At 41.7% G+C, this 24,915-nt stretch overlaps 1 protein-coding gene across 1 annotated transcript in view; it reads right to left on the minus strand.

The window, feature by feature from the left end:
* Fhit (fragile histidine triad diadenosine triphosphatase) overlaps positions 1–24,915 on the minus strand; it is a 1,393,700-nt gene that overhangs the window by 925,473 nt on the left and 443,312 nt on the right. Inside the window, exon 4 of the mRNA XM_087181606.1 lies at positions 13,869–13,995. The gene's annotated coding sequence lies outside the window, so the exon portion shown is untranslated. The remainder of the gene's footprint in view (positions 1–13,868; positions 13,996–24,915) is intronic.

The following is a 24,915-nucleotide window of genomic DNA, read 5'->3' on the forward strand; positions in this document are numbered from 1 at the left end:
GAGAGATGTTGGTCAAAGAGCATAAAAGTTCAATTAGACAAGATGAATATGTCCGGGGATCGATTGCACAGTGGTTACTAAGAGATAATAATATATTATTATTTCAAAATGCTAAGAGAATGGATGTTAAATTTCTAAGAGGATAGCATTTAAGATCAAGTATGAGTTGATGGATATGTTAAGTAATTTGATTTAACCATTTGCAAGTTATGGAAAATCAAAAGTTCACACTGGACACAATAAATGCATAAGATTTGTCAGTTACAGTTTAATACAACGGAGGACAATGCATGCTACTGAAACTCACATAGGCTTACTAAGATGGATAAGTACAAGACAGGGGACCTAAACAACAATGCAGTCTGTGAACTGCACATCTGCACAGAGGTACACAGTTGCCAAAGGTTGTGGCTTGGAATTTGCATCTTTAACAAACTGTGTGAATCCTGGGCATATTAGAATTTTAAAGAGCATCCTAGAGTAGTTGTTCTTAAACTATGTGCATCAGAATTATCTTAGAATTGAAAACGTGGATTTCTGAGTGCCATGCTAGAATTATCTAATTGGGCTCTTCTCAGCAGAAGCCCGAACATCTGTATTTTCAAGACGCTTCAGAGTTAATTCTTCTGCCTACCAAAAGATTAAAGTCCTACAAATCCCATAACTGTGTACAAGAAATCAACTTTACAAAAGCTGAAGTCAACAGATGCGCTGACTGCTTAGGTAGCTCAGGCATCATTCAGACACAGTCTACCCGGTAGCTATACCCTCATCTTTCAAAACAGTAATTTTTTGAAAATCCAAACTCTGTACCCTTTTCTGTTAGTATACTTTGTTTTCATTCTGTTAGTACTGTAGTGGATCTCATCCTGTATGTTACTCCCCTAATAGCCCAAAATTTATTTAGCCAGAATTTTCTGCTCTTAATAAGTGCTAACTATATATAGTCTGGTATTTTTGTCTGATGCAAAATCCTTCAAGAGAAAAGACACTTTTTCACCTTCAAACTATCAAACTGACTCAGATTTTAGAAAACCATTGGATTTTCATGTTACACACTTAACATTAAAAACGACTCAATGGAAATGTCATGTCTATTAATGATCCTATTCCTGGGATTTTTTAAATGAAACAGTGAAAAGGAAGATGCTGTGGCTGCCAAAATAGAATTACACATATGGAAACAAAGTAACAGAAAAGTACAGATCACCTCTTCTAGATAACAGAAAAACACGCAAACTTCCTCCAAACTAACCCCTGAGATAGAGATGTGTATTTATTTTATTTTATTTTTTTGGTACCGGGGATCGAACTGCGATCCTTGCGCTTGCAAAGCAGGCGCCGGAACCACTGAGCTAAATCCCTGGCGAGATGTGTATTTTAACAGTTGCAGGGTCACCAGGCGTAAGGAAATACAAAGTGAAAACCAAGCTATCCTGTTGTCCTAGATGCCAAAATGTCACATCTGCCAGTCATTCCCTCGAAGATCACAGCCCCAGGCAACTGACACTAATGCACTCAAAGACCATAGCTATCTGTGAGCGCGGGCCAGGCTTTCAGAAACCCCATCACACAGCACATCTCTTCAGTGCAATGTTAAGGTTAAGAGGGAGAAAAATGCTGAGGGTCATTTTAAGGTCAGCTTGTGTCGGAAAACAGTGAGTTATATAGAACTAAATAAGTTTTTTCACTATGGGAATTCTCAGTGCCCTTCTGCACTAAAGTGCATTATGCCTCTCCAAAGAAAGAAAAATTTCTCCCTGGGACACATTCAGGGAAACGCTGATACAGATAGGTCAGGTAGTTAAGGGAAATGCTAAGGTATATACTGAACTGTGATAGAAGAATCTGGACACCGAAGGAATGGGGAAAGCATCCCCAGAAGCCAGCCCCGTTACATCCAGTCCTTTAGCTTTACTCATTGGGCCATCTAAACTCTGAATAAAGATGATGCTTATTAGTAGAGTGACTTGGGATGGCTGGGCGGAAAACACTAAATAAGAGCCAATTACTGCCCTCATTACAGAGTAGATGATCTAATAAACCAACACAATTACTTGCAAAGTCTGGATACCTAGGGTTTTTTCTTACTACATTCTAATTTGACCACTCCAATTTGACTTGGAAAATCTATATCAGAAAGTACAAAGTGCTTTCATAAATACATCCTAAACCATAATACAAACTCTGATTGGATCTCTGCTTTCACTTTTTCAATTACTGCCAACTGCTCACAGATAAAATCCAAATTTCTCAGTCTAGTACACAGTATTTCCAGTTCTTTCATGAGTTTGGGGGTTTATGATTAAGATTGTGGGCTTTAGAGGCATGGTTTAAGTATTGACTCCAATCTGCTACATCCTGAGTAAGTTATTTCACTTCTGTGAGCTTTGACTTTCAAAATGTGCCATGGACCAGCAGGATCAGCATCTTTGGAGCTTATTAGAAATGCAGAATTGTAGAATCCACTGTAAGCCTACCAAACCAAAATCTGCATGCCTACAAGATCCTCAGGTGATATCTAAATGCGTTAAAGTTTGAAAAACACTTCCTGAATTATCTTCAGCTCTTCCACAAATTGAGGATAATAACATTAAAGAGTAAAATTAGAATAAAAATCATTTTCCTCCCCTGCTTCTCTGAATTCATCTCAATGTCCTAAAGATTTGACCATCTAAATGTCACTCATGTATACCCACCTCTTCCTTTCCCTTTACCATCTTAGTGTAAGCCATGCTCATTTCTCTCCTGTAGGGAACAATTCTACATAATTTGGGGGGAAAATCATTCAAAGACCATCCAACTCATTACAATGTGTATGTTACTTTTCTCATTACTGAGACAAAATAGCCAACACACAAAGTTAAAGGAGGGAAGGTTTACTGCAGCTCACAGTGTGTAGAGGTTTCAGTCCATAGTCAGCTGGCTCCAAGGCAGGGTGGCATGGCAGAGGGCGTCACAGAGGAGAAACACTTCATGATAACACAGGGCAGAAAGCAGAAAGCAGCAAGTGACAAGCAGCAACCATAGCAGCACTCTCTCTCTGCCCCTTACATTCTATCCAGGCTACCCATCCTTACATCGGGAGGCACTCACACCCTTAATGCTTGCATTGCATCATGAATTGATCCAGCATCACAACCTTAATCCCAGCATCACACACTCTAGATCCAGCCACCTCCAAAAATCTCCACCTATGACCGCATGAGGCTTTGGGGGAACATCTGTATACAAGCCATAACACAATGCATCCCCTATTGCCTTCCTCTATTCTGTCTCCCCTACTGCAGCCAGACAGATCTTCTCAGGGGTGTAAATGTGATCAGAGAATCCATTTGATCTCAAAATGAAGTCCAAAAGCCTTTAGCAGAACTACTACTCGTGCAGAGGTAGTTCCTGATCGCCCTACATCTTGTCTTGCACTATGCTCTTCCTGGCTTCAGAAGCACCGGTTTTCTTTCCATACTGAACCAGCCATTCTGCTTCTTGATATAAGACATTTGTGAAGGCCATTCTCCCCACCAGCGGTGCCTTTCCTCCCCTCTTGGTCTAGATGACTCCTCCTTAGTCTTCATGTCAGCTCAAATGATATTGATCCTGAAAGTATTCCCTGGGCTTCCTCCCTAAGAACCAGCACAATTATTACCTGTACCCTATACATATTTAAATAACTAAATTATGAGCTAACAATGCTTTTCCATTTGGTTTTTGTGACAATCAAACATATTAATACCCGTAAAACACTTGGTACAGGGGCTGGCAAAGAGCAAAAGCTCAGTCCTGTACCCAGTGCCACATATTTTAAATATTAGTCCTACTAAGAACCACTAAGAACTAGAACCAAATTACAAGGTGGTTTTTAAACAGAAGTGTTTTGCAGAATTTTACTTCTGTTTGCAAACTCTGCATCAGGTGACAAACACAACTGTGAGCATCTTCCCCACACAAACACAATTTTAACAAAAGTGTAGAACAAATTAAGTTCATGGACTGAGGTATTACTGTAATTTTAAGGATCCACAGGAGATTCCAGCAGAAGCCAAAGCAGAGAACAACTGTTTTACCCTTTTTCTCATGATGGTTTCCCAGTCTCCTGGAATAAAGCATGCTTTGTCAAGACAAGGCCACATGATTCATGGCACAGGTCCATGGCCTCACTTCTCCAATGGAAAGGGACAACAAAATGAATCCATTTCGATTAAGTCGAGCAATTCATTTCCTATGGGCCTCATAACAGCAAGCAGATGGTGAACATTCTCCAGGTATCACCCAGACCAGACTGAAACCTTTCCAGGAAAACCCACGTTGCCTGAACCACTACTGGGCAGAAGTACAGTAACACATGAAGATGACTCCAGTCCTTAGGGTTATGCATTGATTTAATAAAACTCATCAGAATTCCATTATAAGCCTGTCATACATGTTTTGTTATATCAACTACTTTATGGGAATTTCAACCTCTAAAAAATGGTTAGGCTATTTGAATATTTAGCCAGCAACAAGAAACAGGTGGGCAGGGAGCCACTGGCCCTTATCTTCTTCTGTTTCCTCCACTGTTCCAGGATTGGGGACTTCGAGAAACCAAATGGTACTTGAAGGGCCCTCCCCTTCCTGATGCCCAACCTTCTGTGTATGTAAATAGATGTTTAACCACCAGCATATTGCATCATATTTCTCACTAGTTTTGAACTTTTTAAAATGTGATGTAAGTGAGAGTGTCCAAAGAACTTTGGTCTCTTTTAAGGGCTTAAGATACACACACACTAAAACACAGAACCAAAATGCCCTGTTTTGAAAGAAAAAATAAAATGCATACTTCACACAACGTGAATACCATTTACAATTAAAATCCACCAACTCAGAACCAATACCATGCTAACACAAAGACTCCAGAATTATTATAAGTGGCATAGGACTGCTCTCTGGAAATAATGTCTCAGTGGGCTAAATTCCCTCTCTCTCTTTCTCTTCATGCTGGTATATTGCAAAAATTAAAAAAAGAGCATGATTCATGAATATAAATTTTTCTTGGCTGTTAAAATCATACACTGGCATAGTCCTTCCCAACTTCAGCCAAATGAGAATCCACAGATAATGATAATTTTACAATAAGTGGTTCCAGGATGTAGGCTTTTCAAGATCCTTAAATGAAAGGCACTATTAAAAAAGAGTATTATAATTATTATTATTATTTCAAGCACCTAGAGAAACCACAATCAATGATTAGCCATAACAATTAAACTAACAATAATACATCTGGAATAAGCTCCATAGTAATATGTACTTCATGCTTAATAGTTCAAATTAATTCAATCTGATGGTGTTAGACATACCAGTTAGGAGTTGGAGAACACCAAAATTCACATTAGTTTCCACTCTGAAAGATACTATGAAAAGAGAAAGAGGGAAATGAGGCCATAGACAGCAGTGATAAATAGGGAAGGCTCAGAGATGGTGCGGTCAGGAATAACTCTCAGCTATCAGGACCTGGATCATGAAAGCACGAAGACTGCTATTGCTTCCTCACACATTCCTTCAGAGGAAGTGCTTGAGCAACCCATATAAGGCTAAATTAACCCCACTGAGAACCGCTGCTTATTTAAATCTTAATTCATCCGACTCTGGGCGTATTGGCTTATTGTGCATAACATAAATTTGAGACCTGGGATCCTTCTGTTTATGTGCAGGAAAGGGTTAAAGCAGCAGACCCGAAATGACCTATAGTACTTAGAAGATCTGCATACAAGGCCAGTGCCTGGCACCTGGGAACCTGAGGTGATAAACAGTTCCCTATACTAATACACAGTTTTCCCTAAACGATAGCGGGCTACCATGCATAACCTGCAAAAGTAACGTGGCATATGCTGAAAGCCTGCTCTCCTTTTGGGAGGGTAGAATTTTGGTATAAACAAGGCAAACCGATCCCCAGTAGAAAAGTTGGCCCTGAATCTCTCATGAGTTTTCCAGGTAGGAAACACTTCATACTTGTTATGATTCTTCCTTAAAGAATTAAGCACATCCTGTGTGACTTCACTGGGACAGGACCTTGGAAACCTGCTCTGGTCTCCTCCAGACCTCACAAACCACCTTTTCCCTTTGCTGATTTGGCTTTGTAGCTTTTCAGTGCAGAAAAACAATAACCAAGAGATTATGAGTACTCCTAGGGATTTTTCAGAGAATTACAAACCTGGAGGTGGTCGTGGGGACCACTCACGCAGCTCAACAATTTCATTGTGTGTCTCTATTTCCAGACATAGAGCTAACCTCTCAGGCCTCACAACTTAGGCGGTAGCAGCCAGGGAAGCATTTATTCTAGCAGATTTCAAACTTCTTCCATAGAAAAGAAGCACTGTGACGTCAATTTTTAGTTTTTATAACAGCTATTTTTCATACATTATCCACCTGCCGCTCTGACCACACAATTAAAGAACATTTTCATCACTTCGTAAAGAAACCCATTCCCATGAACAGTCCCTGTCTGTCTATGTCCAACGCCCACTCCCAACCACCCACAAAACTGATTATTATCTACATATATTTGCCTATTCTGGATATTTCATATAAATAAAATCACACAATATGTGGTCTTTCGTCACTGGATTTTTTCACTTTGCATAATGTTTTCAGGGTCTATCCATGGCGTAAGAGGCATCAGCATTTCGCTACATGGAATTTATTCATTCATTACATAGAAATTTCAATTGTATCTACTTTTTGGCTACTATAAATAATGCTACTGTGAATTATTTTTGTGTATACAAACACCTACATATCATTTACCTTGGACAGATATCTAAGAATACAATCACTGCATTCTATTTAGGTTTAACTTTTTTAAAAATGTCCAAACTGTTTTCCAAAGCAGTTGCACCATTTTCTTGTCAACAGCAGTGCATGATAGTTCCAATTTCGCCATCGCTTCACTAACAATTGTTATTGTCTGTCTTTTTTCTATTTAGCCATCTTGTGTGTATGAAATTATCTCACTGTGGTTTTCTGTGGGCTAATAACCTGAGCATCTTTCAGTGAGTTTACTGGCCATTTGCATATCTTCTTTGGATAAATGTCTATTCAGAACCTTCACTGAAGTCCCTTCTCCGATATACAACTTGAAGAAAAAATTCTCCCTTTCTGTGGATTTTTAATTCTGTCAACTGTGTCCTTTGAAGCCTAAAATTTTTAATCTTCACGATGTTCAAGTATGTATTTTTTCTTGCATTATTACGCTTTCTGCATCATAGCTAAGAAACTGTTGCCTAAACAAGGTCATAAAGATACATGCCTGTATGTTTCACCTAAGAGTTTTATAGTTTCAACCTTTTCATTTAAGTCTTTGATCCACTGTAAGTTAATCTTTATACATGGTGTGAGGTAGGGGTCCAACTTTACTATTGCAGAGTGATGCCCCGTTGTCCTGTGGCATCTTTTGAATCACCTCCAAAGACAGTTCCGTATAGAATTTGGCAACACAGGTAATAGGTACTCTAGTACGTAGAGTGTAAGTATGTGATCCACAGCCTAAGGACCTTTGGAAAAGTATTTGTCACTGCTCTTTTTCCCTACATTAGGAACATGTTTAATCTTCTGCTACATAAGCAAACAGTACCTCTATTACTACCTTCGATACTACAACTACTGCTACTGCTGGTATCCAGCAACTACTTAGCACTTCACACATTCCAGGGTGCTTTCATTTAACATGTATTCTCTTATAAGCACTCCAAGGCCTCCAATGTTTCAATGTATGAGGTATATAATATCCCCATCAACATCACAGATTGGTGGAATCGATATTCATGATGGCACTATGGGTTATTGATGTAATTTTCCTTATACCCCAGAGCTACGAGGAAAGGGCAACAAATTGAGGGAAGAAATGTCCTTGGAAGGTAGAGATAACAATGTCTAACAACAAGTAATTAAGCACATATCCAAAAACCACAGAAATAGGCAAGAAAATGTCTAGCACTGGTGGATGACACTGGGTTCTGATCAAGTCACTGACAACAAACAAAGGGTTGGTTTCCCTTCTAACTGAACAAATGGCTAGAAATCTTATCACATAGATATCACTCAAGATTGATCACTGAAGAGGTTTTGTCAACACTTCAAAACTGCATTAGTCAGTAGTAGATTGATAGAATAAGTCAATTAGAACCAGATTATAAATCCAGATATGAAGTCAATTACTTTCAGAAAATTAGAAATTCATAAACCAGTAATATAATAGATATCATCAACTTTCAAAACCACCCTTTTTCTATTTGCCTATAGGGAAAAATTCAGGTTAAAATGGACTTTGTAAAGACTGACACTATAGAGCTGCTAGATCTTGAGAATGTTTTCCCAGGTGTCTGAGACTATTGTTTTCTCTAACTCAGACAGACCTCAGTGTGTAGCAGAGTGAGGACAATCAGTTTTCATTAGAGAAAATGTAGACAGAGAAGTCAGTTCACTTTTCCAAAGTCAAATAACTTTATGGCAAAAAAGCCATAATTCCCCACTTCAAGTCTAATTCTCTTCCTCTATACCAACTGAGTCCTCAATAATGAGTACAATAAGACTAGCTGCAATTCTTTGAGACTTATGTTGTACAGCCCCCACTTAATCATCTGAAAGATGGCAGCTAATTTATTAAATCCAAGGTATATGAAGTATTATTATTGCTCCAATTTTATATAAGAGGAAAAGGAGGCGCTAAGATGTTAACTGACCTACCCAAGCAGCAGAGGGAGACTGAATGCTGCACTGTGTTTATCTTAGTTACGCTCCTACCTGGTTTCAGAACAGAAGCAACCAGACACAGAGGGGTTAAGCACAGCCAGCCCAACTCCAAGTTGAGTCATTTTTACACTAGGCAAAGCTGTCTTCAATATACTTATAATAACTTTATATATCAAATAACATTTTGAAGTTTATTTCTTCCCAATGCAGAAACATCCTGCCTTTCCCCCGGGATTTTCAGCATTATCTGTTGCAGAACTGGTCCAGGCTTACCAAGTATTGCTTTATCATTCTTAAATAAAAACTATTATAGAGAATGCAGAAAACAATTTCCCTTTCAGTCTCCCCACTTTTACCTGTATTGAAAAAGATGGATTCTTAAAGTGGTGAAGGAAAGCATGCAATATAATAACAACTCAGCATCAGAAATGTTCCAAGTCCATTTACCCTCTCCCTATACTTCGGAACTAAAATTTAATATAGGACTCAGCCCTCCAGAGAATACAGTGTATCAAAAGAGCAGCTTTGGCAAAGACCTAATTACGATAAGACTAATCCAGCCAATGGGAATAGAAGCAGATGGGGACCCAACTTTGATGCCGTTGTATAGTTTGTATGGCCAGAAAGCTGTATCTATATAAAATACAAGTGAAGCAAGAGCCCCATTATAGGAAACCAAAGCTAACTTACTATGCGATTCTAGAAAATTAAGCTCATCCATGAGATCAAGGAACATTTGTCCTATTACTAAAATATTATCCAATGATATTTTATAAATTGAAAATGGGATCAAATCATTTGATTAACAAAACAGTAATAAAAAAGTGCATACTAAGTCCATAAGGGAATCAACAGGGAAACCTCAATTTTGTTTATCATAACACAGCTGAAACGTTGTAGCAAAACTTTTAAAATGCTACAGATAACACAGATAACTTAAAAATTCTCCTACCAGCTCTAAATTCATGGTTGTGCTATCAAGCGTGTGACATTTCTCAATTTTGACTATGAGAATACCCTGAGATCCATATATATTGCTGAAACACATTATTTCTCAATCTTGACTTTATCTTCCAGTCCTGCAACCCTAGCAAGAGGAACACTGGACTGGTCACCTCATTTTGTTTTGACAAATTCATGTTGAATTCTTTCCTTAAATGGTCATTAACCTTTCTGTTAAAAATCCTTCTGACCCGCAGCACCCTCTCTTTCAGGCAGGCTGAAACTAAATTCTTAAGCTTATCATTTCAGCCTTTCAAGTCTGAAGGTAATGTGATAAAAACCATGGTTTCAATTCCAGCCAGATTGGAATTTTCTGCAATCCTTTATACTTTCCTCACTGAATTCTATCTGGTACTTTTTGCTATCCCAGAAGGAATGTAAACTCAAATTGCTTATCACCTTGGGAAGTAGTATAAATAACGAAATAAAGCAATCTACCTATAAGAAAAATAGATAACACTATACTCGATCACATACTATACACACACTTCCCCACCCCACTTCTCTCTTCACTGTTTGATTTTGAACAGAAACTTCTCAAAGCAATTTTTCACTTTCCAAAATTTGTTGGAGACTTGGGTAAAATGAAATAGTCTCACCAGTGCAAGTACGACGGTGGATGACAGTTTTTGGGGGGAGACTTGAAGGTAGAGACGGCCAAATTGCCAGTAGGTAGCGGTAATCATGACTCACTGCCAGCCACTTTGGGCTAGAAGGAATTTAGGAAAGATATTGTGAGAATATCCAGGTTTTATAGAAAGGGAAGAAAACCTGCATATGAAATCTTCAGATCTTCTACTATTTTCTAAGTTTTTTGTGAAATCTGGTTTTTAATACAGTATATTACATTTCCATGTATAGGTGTAGCCAACGTGTGATTTTGTTGTTTGTGGGATTTTACTGTTGTTGCTTTTGGTTTTCTGGGGTTTTCTGTTTCTTTGTCTTTGTTCCTGTCTTTGTTGTGTTAGTTAGCGGAGACTAAGACCAGTAGCAGTCGGTCCTTCTCACACCCCTCCCATCCCAGCCATCTGTCCCCCGTCACTCTAAGCCCTTTAATTCAATTCCTTTACGGCACTGCTCAAGGAAGCAACTTCTCCTTCTCTAAACTATTCTTCCTAGATCATTCCACATTTCCTTCCTCATAAGCAAACTATTTTATTCCTTTGGCCTTTGTATGTAAATCCGTGTCACCATGGTGAGCCCTTCATCTCTTTTTCTAGATGTGTCTAGATTATAAATCTCTAAGACTAAGAAACCTGCCTCCCATCATCCTCACATTCCTAAGGACTCAGCAGAAAGGTGTATACCCTACAGGCTTTAAATGCCCATTTAAGTAAATAAAGAATCTATCTGCCTTCTTTTGCTGGGCTAAAAGTTTTTGTTCTGAATTTGGTGCCTTTCTATCAAAATGTTGTCTTAAGTCAAGTCTCTGTAGCTATGTCTGTCTTGAGGACTGGCTGTACAGGCAGCAGAAATATTTTATCTTGGCAATGAAAGAGGAAGCCATCTGTTGGTCTGCATCACCAAGATACCCACACCAACCCTGCAACCATTCAGAGTGGAGATTTGGTTTGAAGATGTAAGTACGGATGGACCATGTGTAATGGCGGCACCACTGCTTTCGTTTCCAGGGCCAGATACAGATACAGACATTAATTGATCACAGCATTCTTTCCTGCTGAGTCTGACTGCAAGGCAACCTTAGACACCTCTGCGGGGGGGGGGGGGGGGGGGCGTGCGCACAAGGAGGGGGCAGGGTCTCATTATATTGCCCAGTACGTTCTCAACCTCCTGGGCTCAAGCAGTCCTTGTATCTCAGCCTCCCTAATGCTGGGTGTACCCTGGGCACCCGAACACTAAGTTGTTAGAAATCTTTCAGCACAACATTCTGAACAGACCCTGTCTAGCTACTAAGAAACAGTTCGGGCTGGGGATTTAGCTCAGTGGCATTGTACCAACCTCGAAAGCACGGGGTCCTGAGTTCAATGACCGATACAAAAAAAAAAAAAAGAAACAGTTTGCCAGTGAGCAGAAAGCCTTGTCACAGGGAGAAGGCACACATAAAATCCTATTGTTCAGAAAACAGAGAACATGAAGGGAGGGCAGGAGAATGGTGAAAAACTAAGAACCAAGATACATCATGGAAAGGTACAAGTTTCCAATGATGATGTATTGTGTACCTAAAATGTACCAATAAAAGAATTTAAGAGGAAAAAAAAAAGAAAACAGAGAACATAATGCATGAAGTGTACTGCTTCCCACCCTCTCTATATTTAGGATCTGGATGATATAGAATAGGGAAAGTTGTGTCTCTAAAGTTAAATAGTCAAAAAAGCTAAAGACAAAACAATATTTCTACTTTATTGACTATCCTAGGCTTGCAGCACTCATTAAATTTTAATTATGTTACGAATTACTACATGACAAGGCTGCTTTTGTTAGGCTTTGTAAAATGTACTGAACTATACAAGCAGTAAGTGATTTCACTGAAACTTCTAATTTAAATAAATAAATAAATGCTTATTGTGATATCCAAGGATTTGTTTAATGGCTGACATTAAACCAAAGCAATTTAGAACTCAAACCCAAAATGAACAGCATCAAGAATTATGATGAAAAGCCTTTGATTCTAAGCAATCTAGCTGGCATTTATTAAAATAAGCACTTATTCTGTATCAGAGAAAGTAAATGTAAATTTCCCCATTAATCTCTTACTTGGAAGAATCTCTTTTCAGAGACTCTGTGCCTAATTCAAATCTATGGACAATAAGAAAGAAGTAAGGACTAAGTAAAAGCCCACCGAACAGACTCAGTGGCACAGTGGACACGTGTGGGTTTTACTCACCCCAGCATGCATTCCTTGCTACTTCCTGCATTTTTGTCACCTATGGGAATGTCACCCCTAACCCTTAGTCCAAATGGTTTAGATGGAGTTAAACTTCATCCCCACCTCCAGGACGGGGTAAGTGACCAATCACTACATTCATCAGGTGAATGATTTCGGGGAGCTAACCATTGATTCAAGTCAGTTCGATACTACTCAATGCTAAGATCTGAAAACTACTAAAGGAAGAAACTATTGAGAAGAAGAGAAATTATTTATAAAATCTCGCTGGCTCGATAACCAGCTAAGATAAACTTTGAGGATTTGGTGGTCACTTAACTACCACGATGAGACCTTGCCCCATCAGGACACCAACCTCAGAGAAAGAGATTAAGAGCAGAGAGAAACAGATTTCTGATGTCATCTAGTAGCTGCTGGAACCAGGTATTCCTGAAAGCAAATATCCAAAACCCCCTTTCATTAGTTTCTATCACTTGCTAATGAAACAGTAATGACTAAATACAAATAGCTTATTTCATTATTAGAATTTGAATCTATAAACTTTTTTTTTTTTTTCGTACCAGAGATCGAACTCAGGTCCTTGCGCTTGAGCAGCAGGCGGTGAAACCACTGAGCTAAATCCCCGGCCCTGAATCTGTAAGCTTTTGCATCACTGTTTCAAAAACCTTAAATGTGAGGTGCTATTACCTCATTCATTGAACACGGCAAGTTCCTTGGTTTCCCCATTTATATATGAGGTTAAAATTGGTAGCCCACGAGGAAGACATACAAATGGCCAATAAACACTGAAAACACACTCAATATCATTAGTAAACATGGACATACAAATGTTCTTTGCTACTTCACATCTACTAGGATGGTTAGAATAGAAAAGCTAGATATTAACAAATGTTTCCTAGGATATGAAAAAAATTGAAATCTCTCACACTGGAGGTGGGAATGTAAAGCAGTGCTTTGGAAAACACTCTGGAGTTCTTCAAAGAACTTAAACATAAAGTTACCATATGACACAACAGTTCTGCTCTGGTATATATCCCTGAGGAAAAAATATATAAGTGCACACAAAAAAATTATATGCAAATGATCACAGCAGCATTATTTATAATACCCACAAGTTGGAAAAAACACTAACTTTCTATCTACTGATGACTAGATAAAAATGTAGCATACAATGGCACACTACTCAGCTTGTAAAACCAACATAGCACTCACACATGCAGGTACAACATGGACGAACCCTGAAAACGCCATGCTAGATGAGGGGCTGACACAGAGGAACACAAATTGCCTGACTTACTGTATGAATTACACAGCGCATGCAGATCCCTACAGACAGGGTAGATGGCAGCAATCAGCAGCTTGGAGGGGAGACACGAAGGGACTGCTAAGGTGTGCAGGCTTCTTCTGGGAGTGCTGACAATGTTCTGGAATTAGAAACAACAGCTGCACAGCTTTGTAAAGATACAAAACCAAGGAATTGGTTTAACACTTTAACAGAATGGTCATGATCACATATAAATTCTATCTCAATAAAAATGTTTCAGTAGAAAAAGCCAACATATTCTGAGTCTCATGGAGGGTCATTATAGAACATATTTGGTGATGGCACTATAAAAGAGATAATTCTTGAGAAAGCCAAAGAAAAGAAAGATTCATACAAATGCAGGCACCTATTGCTCGGAAAGCTCCAACAAACATTCAGAGCATGGGAAAACCAAATTACCAGAAAGATTTTCTCGGGTCTCGGCTTCATCTGTATCAAGGAATAGTCAACAAATACATAGCAGGCACACATCAAAGCTATCTGGAGACCTCTTGAGGTTAACAGCAGGTGACATACTGCCGCTGCCCTGGCCTGCCCAGGGATATTATTTATGCCGCCCTTTCACAACTCTATCAGTCTTCCATTAAACATTCAGAGCCTCCTTATTAATAAACTACGTTATGAGCCAGATGCATTGTCTGGATAAAGTGCATTGCCCAAAATGCTGCCCCATTATTAAAGAAAATGCAGAATATAATTAGCATTCCTCTTTGCATAAGGCACAGCTTCCAAAAAAGGTGCCATACTGTAAAGCCTTAATTAATAAACAAGAGTTGGGCCATGACCGGTTACACTTATCGGAATTTTATATTGTGAGGAAAGGCCACTGTTCAAATTCCGTTTACAAATATCTAAATTCTGGCTAGCCTACAGGAAGACAATCTAGATAGGAAGCCTGAGAACTCTGTGTGGCTGATAGCATTGTGCTGTTACATTAACAATAGCGAGCAAGTCACTGCTGGGACAGAGACCATCCTGAGAAATGCTCAGAGCAGGGCGATGACAACACTGTATTTCAGCTGCCTTGTATGGTGTGGCTCTTCTATTTGTCCCTATGCATTTCCCATTTAATAGATGGAGGAGCCAGGGTGGATTTTCATATCTTTGTGAAGCTTTAAATGTGACAAAAGAAAAAAAAAAGTCAGCTTGCAAAAAAATAAAGAAGATCAGTGTGAGGTAGTGCTGGCTGTGAAGAGGGTTACAGCACTACAGTGTGAGTACACAGTTCCTTGCTGCATTTCCAGCTGGTTTTTATTGATTTTTCTCCTAACCTAAACCCCAAGGAAAGCCATTTATACAAGCCATGAGCATTGAACTAATATTTGGGACAATAATATTGAGCAGCCCAGTTTATGAGCCTCAGCTACAGGAGTATTTGCATTAAACTGCGCTCACCTGATTAAAATCCATCGGCTCTACCACCCGGAGAATTATGCAGCACCTGTTGCACTCATCTGGGCTACCCTGCACACTGAGGCAGACCCTCGGCCCAGGGCAGCCAGGAGTCCAACTGGGAGGAGAAAGCCAGGGGCATATGGTGGGTGTGCTGAAAAGCAGATCGCATTAAAGACCGCCAGTGCTCAAATCTGAACAGTAGCCTAAGCTCACTGCAAATACAGAGCCTGTGTGAATCTGATAATTCTTTCTACACAGTCCATAATATGGCTTATAGGGCTCTGTGAAAACACGGATAGCTGAGAGACTGCTACAGCTCAGCGAAGAGTGACTGGCCTGGCAATGGAGTGCGGCAGCCATAGGAAACTGAGAAATGGTTCCTGCTCCAGCAAGAGCTCAGGGAGCCCGAGCCTTCGGACTTCAGCAACCTGAACAAACCATCTTAGGTCACCGCCCTCCCCATCAGCTTTGGGAAAGGAGCATAGGCCCACAGTCCTCTTAGGCTTGGCAGCACCTGCTCCAGCGACCACGAAGTTGGAGTCTGAATCAGTAACTGGCTGTCAGGGGCCACCTTGATGCATCTGAAGAAGTATCCCCGAGATGCTGGCTCAAGTCCGAGAATCTGCACCGTGGAGCTGTGTGACCCTGGACAAGCAGGCTTGCTTGCCTGTCAATCAGAGAGTGGCAGCAGGTCATACATTTGAAGTAAATGAAGGAGGGAATAAACCTTCTAAAGCAGGATCTCTCCCCCTCAGCACCACTGACATGTGAGGTCAGGTAACTGTGGGGGCTTCTCTGAACACTGCAGGACGTTTCCAGCGTCGTGGGCCTCGGCCCACCACCTGGGACTAGCACACCACCCTGCCCACGCCCAACACTGCCCTCAGCTTTGACCAGCAGAACTGTCCTTCTAATACCAAATCACACAATGTCTCCCAGGAGGGGCAAAAGGACTTCCTGCTGAGAATCTCTAATGTTCAATCTTCCAGAATTTAGATCCAGAAGATGAATTAACAGCCTATATACCCTGTGTTATGGCTTATATGGAGATGTCTCCCCCGACGCCATATGGGGTCATAGGTGGGGCTTTTCAGAGGCAGCTGGATCTACAGTGTGATGCTGGGATCAAGGGTGTGCGATTACTAAATTAATCCACTCACTGGTTCGGCATACTTCCGGAAGGCCCTCCCTGGGTGTGAGTGCTACCCAGCCTAAGTGCAGGTAGCCTGGATAAAATATAAGGGACAGAAAGAGGACTGTTGATAATCACTTGCTCTGTGCTACTTTGCTACTTTTTGTTTTGTTTTGGTTTTTGGTACTGGGGATCGAACTCGGGTCCTTGCACTTGTGCAGCAGGTGGCGAAAGCACTGAACTAAATCCCCGGCCCTGCTACTTTTTACTTTGCTTTGCTACTTTGCCTTCTGCCTGCCATGGACTGTTTCTCCTCTGCGATGCCCCTCTGCCGTGCCACCCTGCCTTGGAGCCAGCCGATTATGGGCTGAAGCCTCTACAAACTGTGAGCTAAACTTTCCTCCTTTAACTTTGGGTGTCAGCAACAACAAAAGTAACGAAGACAGACTGCTGTGGTTTAGATGCAAAACAGCCCCTAAGCCTCCCGTGTCTGAAGGTGAATGGATTATGTGGGTGCCTTCCTGAGTTGCTGCTGGGAGGCAGGATCACCACGGGGTGTGACCTGGAAAGATGCATTTCCCTTTCTAGCTCCTCCCTTCTCTCTCTGCTTCCTGGTCAACAGGAGGTGAGCAGCTTTCCCCTGGGACAGGCCCATCTACCATGCCACTTCTGCCCAGAGCCAGCTGAAATTTCTAAAATATAAACCAAAAAAGTCTCTCCCTTTCAGTTGCAGGTGTCAGGTATTTTATCCCAGTGATGAGAAAGTAATTAAGACACAGTTGTCCCAATGATAAATGAAAATGAAATGTATACCTAAAATGTACCAATAAAAGAACTTAAAAAATAAAATAAAATGTTATTCACCAAAAAAAAAAAAAGACACAGTTATGACTCTATACAGAGACTAATTTTTAGCCAAATTTACACAGATTCCTACAATATTGCCGTAAATTCATTTTGACAAACATTTTACCAAGCACCTATTATCTGCCAAATAGAAAGACAAATGGATAAATATTGTCCCTGCCCCTGAGGAGCCCATGGTCTGAGTGCAAAGTAGCATTGTCACAGCCCTACATGGGGCAGGGGTGAAATAACTCTCATTTCTGTGATATCCTTCTATGTGATTAACAAATAAACTGCTAAAGCAGCCAAGCCTCAGAGCACAACTCTTCACTGATAAACAATTGGTGCATGCATTAGAGCTGCTGTCACTTGACAAGGTGAATTTCGGGTCACTGTGATTCATTTTGGTTGTTTGCTGATGTTTACTGCTGTAGGAGTGTCTCAGAGTAAAAAAGATATCTTAGGAGGGGGTTTAGCCTAAAAGCAGAAGCCAACACAGTCCCATTTCAAACCTGCATTCAACCACTTGCTTTTTGTGACTTGTGGCAGCTGATTAATCCCTCCAATCAGGGAGCTAATCATCGCACCCACCTCACAGATTCATAAGAGAACTAAATGAGATAATTATTGTGCATAGGGCTTAACACAGTGCCTGCCACAAAGCACAAATTATGGAAACAATAGTTCTAATCATTGATGTTACTGCTTGTATCTCATAGCCTGACTGGATTCTTACAGTGTGTTAAAACATACATAAAATTTACCATTTTAATCACATTAAGCATACAGCTCCTTGTTGCTGAGGACACGCACACCATGCACAGCCCCTCAGCACCCATCCCAGAACTCCCTGCATCACCCCACACTGAATCCTTCATTCCTCAGCAAGCCCTCCCTCCCCGCTGCTCTTTAAATGGGTCCTTATCCAGCAAAATTCCTTCCAAGGGAAAGAAGACAAGTCTCTGTAACGGAGCTCAAGCAATCCAAACCCTCAGTGCCCTGGAAAATGAACAGAAATAGTGCTTGAAATGGCCATTTGGGATTAGGTTGATGAGTTCAGTGTCCATCAACCAACTCCTATGAGTAACATTCTAAGTGATTCACTGTCTTTTTTGGCAATGGCTCCAGGGTGTGGGGCCCGCCCATAGTGTTTCTATCACAGAATCACTTACTGTGCCCCCTTTTAGTGAAGACTGAAGCAATGTCTCAATGCAATTCTTGAAGGAAGTCCTATTTTGGTTGCCTAGATTGATGGAAAAGGACAAGTTGCTGGGCCTAAACTATCAAAGACAGTTTTCAACAGAAAGTGAACATCCTTGGTCAAGAATCTATCGGGAGCAAGGGGAGGGGCCTTCTGGTTTACAACCAGTGCTTCAAAATAGCTCAATTTTGCCGCAAGCTTCCACTTCAGCATCTACTGTGTCTTATCTCTCATCGGCTGTTGTTTCTCACAGCGGATCTGACCCCACCGCAACTGAGTTTCAGGAGTCTGTGGACAGGAACCCTGTTTGAGCTGTCCGCACTTCACCTGATCCTCAGCCAGCAAGTGGTCAGGTGGAAGCACATGGCTGTGGAAGCCAGAGCAGGCTGTGGAGGGAAGTGGTGGATGCAGGAGCCACACTGGGCTTTGCAGCTGAAGCCAGTAAGGCTGTGCTGCCAGCGAGCAGCCAGGCAGTTAGAGACGTCTCCTGGAGGACTCCACTGATAACATACTCGGCACATAGGTCACTGTCTGTCAGATGCACTGACTTGTAACCTCCCCCAGGCGCCTCAAGTCCAGGGCAGCTCTAGGACTCTTGCCTGTGGCCACTTTGCCTGTAATACACTTCCTCTCTCCCCTTCTTAGCTACTCTTCAGGACCTAGCAAAACGTTCTGTTCTTGGAAAAGCCCTTTCCGTTGCCCCGAGGCAGAAGTATAGATGGCTGTGTTGGAACAAAGTGGGAGCACTGACATCTCCAACCTGAATCTTTACTTTGATTTGCTTCAAAGGATGTGGTGTAATGTGTGGCAATGTTTTCCAAGTCTGACTATACATCAGTGACTGGGAACTTCTGAAAAAGAGATTCACAGCCTCCCCTCTGGCTGAGAAAGCAGGTCAGCAGTTTGTGTACTTAGCGTACAGAACTTTCCGGGATATTCTGATGCCCACAAATGTACTTGAAACCACAGTCAGGCATCATTACTGATCAGCTCTGTGACTTCAGGCAAGTCAACTGGCTTCCCTGACCTTGTTTTCTCTTCTGCAAAACCAGAGAAAAAATGGCCACCTCACAATTCCTTGGGAAGGACAACTTGAGCGAATTAATGCAAATCCTTAAAGGATGCCTCAGTCAGTGGAGCCATGATGCTGATTAGTAAGAATTTCTTTGTAAAAGCTACTCCCCACTCCACAAAACCAATGGTCCAACTTGCAAAACCTTCCTCTATCAGAAGACAATTTATTCAGAGAGCAAATGGGTTTCACACTAGGATGATAGCCTGGAAAAACCAAAAGGAAAGGGCCATTAAGATTAGCCTCCATAGAGAGCAGCGCATGAGCATTAATTCAGTTTTTTTGTGAAGGCCTATATTCTTTCTTCCCATTGTACATGTGTTCTGATTAAAAGGATCCCCCAGTAGCTGAAAGTATTAACATATGTAGATCCATCGTATAGTAGTTATTGTAGAGAGCTACCCCGATTTGTAAAATTACTTAGGCTTTTATGTCTCGCATAGAATACCATAATGGTTTAACACTTCCACACCTATAATAAAGGATTTGCACTGTAAGAAAAAAATGTGTTGGGTGACCAGCAGGCTGTAACTCAGTGTTCTGCTTTTAAGAGCTGTAGGTTTAATTGTATCTTAAACTGACAGTGAGTCATCACTTTTGTTGTTATCCAAGGAAGCCAAACAGAGACACTGTGAACCTCAGCTCTTAGTGCCCCAAGTCCTAGCAAAGCGCCCCAGTATGGACTGTTTTATATCACTTAGGACATCAAACCACAGAATACCATGTCAATCACAATTTATCAAAAGGCCCTGCAGATAACTCCTCATAAAGAGATGGCAATGGAAAACCAGAAACAGGTTCAAATGCTATGCAGGAGTAAAAACAGAACATCTGCCTGAGTACCCATCCTTTCAGAGGTCTGCCCAGGAGACTCTACTCGAGGGCAGAGCATTCTCTAGCTCAGTGCCTCCTTTCTGGAAGAACCAGCCCATGGAGGGCTCACTGCTGCTCTCTGCCCGAGTCCGCACAATATGAGTAGTGCAGCACTGGATCACAAACACTGCTCTGGAGACAGACAGGCCTGAATCAGATCCCACTCACCATCTGGGTCACAGGCTCGGATATCCTTTTCAGGGTCAGGGTTGCTTTCTCTGTTTGCACCAACAACACAATAACAATACAGCAGTAACAGCAGCATTGTCACTGCCCCAAATGCTCACTCTGTTCTCCACACCAGGAAAGCCAGTCGGCCAAGACGCAACTTTTAGGTAAAGCACTTGGGATGTGTTCCATAAAAAGTAGCTGATGCTGAAACCAAGCACAGAGACCAGATCTTGACCTCATCTGACCCTTGTCTTCCACAATGATCAGGCAAAGCATGATTTCTACCACTACTGTAAGTTTGCTCAGCAAGAGGGCCCTGGGGCAGCTACCCCCTCTACCCTGCCCATTGAGTAATATGTCAGGAACTATATGTGGGCAAACTAATCAGTGACAAGAATATCCCAAGGAAATAATCATCGTTGTTCTTGAGATTTACAGAACTGAAAAGTATCACATGATGAGGTAGTTAAGATCAGATGTACATCATCTAGCCACAAAGCTCCACCTGGAGAAAGGCACGTACCAGTCTGCAATCACCCATCTCCTCTACAAACTACCCTAAGTCAGCACCCCACACAAGATGGCCCCTTACAACCCCATCTTCAGATCCACTAGCTCATCAGAATGAAGTTCTTTTCAGCCACTTGGCTGACTGGTTTTCCTAGTGTGGAGAGTAGTGTGAGCCTTTTGGGCAGTAACAATACTATTGTTATTGTTGTATTTTATAGTTTTAATATCGAGAGGATGTCAGGATAATGTGAGTCTCCCCTAGAGGTTAGTCAAGAGATATCAAACTGCTACATATACCAGGCACTGTGCTCGGCCCTGGAAATACAGGTGCTAACAGTGTACACCACTGGCCCTTCATAAAACGCATGGTCTAGCTCACGATCACACAAAGTCCCCTGCACTTGCTTTATACACCATACACAACAAATGTAATGAATAACGAATAATCTAAAACTGAGTGATATCACATGAAGTCCAGATTCCTGGCTGCTCTTTGAAAGTGTTAGATATTCTGGGAGGAAGAGACATTTCCCACCACATGCCAAGCCTAGGTCCCAAAACACAGCACTGCCTTCTGCCCAAGGGCGAACCAATGGCTTCTCTAATTAAGAAAACTCCCTGGCTACACAGGAGGGGGGCTGTGCCCAGGGCAGCAGAGGACACAGGTTCAGAGGAGCAGGACTGAAGCAGGAAGGAGAAAGGAGGCTTGGCACGCATTCTCTTTCGCAGGCTGCATTTGTCTCTCAGCTCAACTCACTTTGCCTGGCTGGACACTGAAAACCCTGGAGGGGAACTCTGATTCCAACTAACTCTTTGCACAGCTAATTATTTGGGGCTCCCAGAAGGCTGGAGAGAACAATGACTTCCCCAGCACTGGCAGCTGGACTAGCTTAGTTCCCATTTTTTTGCCCCGAGGGTCAGAACCCAAGGAAGGGAAGCTATTTGTTTTGGCCTTAAACTAAATCTGCCCAGAGACACAGACAGATGCTCTGACCTGAGACCAGGACGGCTACTGTTTCACCGCCTAGTAAAGTTCCCATCCATTGGCTTCCCTCGCAGGCTAAAGCCCAAAAGCATGCATTTCCCTGTTCAGACTGCTTACTTCTTTCCTTGGCAAACAGGAAGCAATTCCATGGGAAAGAAATGACTACATGCCCAAGAACTGCAGCCCTCCCCCCACGCGAGGTGTCACATGTTTCCTAGGCAGATAGAAACAGGAGGGGCAGCTAACTGGGAAGGACCACTGAATCCACCAAAGCTCCCTCGTTCACAACTTGCTAATTAAGTGTGTATAACTTCATTCTAATAGAGGATTCATCTCAGTTCCTCAAGGTGGGGAGGGGGGGATTGACAGTCCGGCATGTGAATCCAGTCACAGAGTAGAACAACCTGTCAGCAGGCCCAGAGAGTTTGTCCCTCCATCCACCAAAGACCTTTGCTGCTAGTGGCGTCCCCATTTTAAGCAGATGTTAATGAAGACCTACACAGAATGGAATGAGTACAGTTGACTGCTACAGGCTGCTCTCAGCCTTTCTGCATCTGAATACAGTTTTACTCTTGGTAGTTCCAATAGAGATTTGTGTGGAATTCTTATCAATTAGATAAATCCCCCAATGAAAAGGAAAAATAAAATTGATGCTGCATTTTTTTACTCACCCAATTATGCCATGCATAGTTACTAAGTGCTTCCCAGGCATCAGGCACTGGTCAATATCAGGGTGAGCCAAAACAAAAACAGACTTTCCCCTCAAAGAATCCAGAGGAAGGCAAATCCTAGCCAAAAGATCTGACCAACATAAAATAGATCCCTGAAAGTGGTAACAGAGAGAGATTTGGTGTGAGAGGATCTAAAACAAGTAATCCAGCTGGGGGTAGTGATGGGGAGCGAAGAGTCAGAGAATGTACCTTAGGGGAACTAATACTTGAGCTGAGATGTAAAGCCGGTGGGAGAGCATCATAGGTCGAGGGTAAAAAGATATGAACAAGTCCTGTGGTGAGGTTGATCAGTGGCACAGGGACTGAATAAAGGCCAGTGTGGCTGGAGCCATGTGTGCAAGTAACAGTGATGAAGAAGGTGGAGCGCTGGTAAGCCTCTTCTGGGCCTGATGGGCCACTTCAAGGCTTTCAATTTAGGGATTACTTTTAAGCAAGTATAGTGGTAGTAGTAGATATGATATGATTTATGGTTTGAATAAAAAGTTGATTTGGGCTGGCAAGCAGAGAGGGAATGCAGAGTAAATTCAGGTAGATGTAGTAATCTAGACCCTTGGATTATAAATGTCTCAGAGGGAGTGTATTTTGGCTTGGCTGGTATGGTGCCAGTGACGGTGGAATGAAGCTGGCATACTTCAGCAGTACTTGCTACAGGACCGACACAATGCACCACCGTCATCTCAATGGCCCAAGGCTGTCACGAATTGTCACTCCTATTTCTGTGAGCTGAACAAAGACATTTAGAAGGAACAAATCATAAAAGGACCTGCTCATGCTCCCTCATCAGCGGGACACTGTCATGTATTTCAGTGGTCATAGCTCTCTATTTGAACTTACAAATTCTGAATAAGACTCCACAGGAAACTCATTAAGTAGGCAGGGAAGAAAACACTCAGCATTGAGCACTGACAAGAAAGATGATAACAAGCAGGTTTTCAGTTTAAGTTGGGAAAGTGTTGAATTTCTACTCTAGCGTCATTAGCACTGCTTGTGATTTTTTTAAAAAAACTTTTTGTTTAATCAAATCTATGGGTCAATCAACTGTTCCACAATGACAGCTCCTGTGGTCATAAATCTTTGTTATCACCTGAAGCTGACACAGACTCCGTCCACAGGAGAGTAAGCAGCAAAAGATAAATGTTTCTCTTCATTTCCCCCAAAGGGAGTTAACCAGTGAGTAATAAAAGGGTATAAATTATTTACAGTGCTTTCCAGAAGTTTATGATGCAAAGTATGGGAGAAATAATGGGAGAGGGTGGGGCAAGAAACAGAACTCTTAATGAACAAGTTTCTTTTGAAAATGGAAGAGAGAGTACTGAGTTGGACCCAGCTCCCCACACCAGAGTTCAGGACTCGTAGCAGCAGCTGCAGGTTCTTCTGCACAGGATCACTCATTCCTTGTGTGTGTTTGGACACCGTTATTAACCTGTGTCACCTGATAAAAGCTCAACATCTCTCAATCAGTCACGATGGACTTCCAGAAAAATAGAGAGGAGGAGGGTCAAGAGGAGGCCTGGAAAAGTACTGAGGGAACATGAGTAAAGGAAGAGGATACAAAGGGTGTCCAGGGGTCACAGAGAAAATATTTTGTTTTGGTTTTACTTGGAAGGTGTAAAAGAGAGACACCAATATAAAGATATAAAAGTGGGTGGAAACAAGAGAGTTATTAATAGATAGGGTCTGGATTCGATATATGGCTGTCCCTCATAATTTCTAAGAAATACAAGTGAAGAATGATAGATTGCCCTCCGATTTAGGGTGGCGGCTGCTGTATATAATAGCTACCTTCTTCCCGACATGACCCTATCCCCCCAAATGAGTAACCCAATACTTGCTCTCCTCCTAGCAACTAGTGACATCACAGGTCCCTCCAGTCCCCAGCCACGACCTCACTCAGCCCTACCCCAGCTCCTATAAGAAGCGCTCCCTGCCCCGGCCATATTGCTTTTGTCTCTCCTTGTTCAGAGACAGCCGGGCAGATGATCCCTGAAATAAAGGGTTGTTGTGTCCTGGTCTGGTCTTGGTTTTCAGCTTTTTTACCTGACAAAGAAGTCCAGCTATTTTAAAACTGTTCTCTCCACAAAATAGGCTTCCTTAACTTTAACAT

The sequence above is a fragment of the Heterocephalus glaber genome, unplaced genomic scaffold (genome assembly GCF_053883595.1).
Source record: "Heterocephalus glaber isolate CG9 unplaced genomic scaffold, H.glaber_assembly_v1.0 deba00001472, whole genome shotgun sequence".
Taxonomy (NCBI): domain Eukaryota; kingdom Metazoa; phylum Chordata; class Mammalia; order Rodentia; family Bathyergidae; genus Heterocephalus; species Heterocephalus glaber.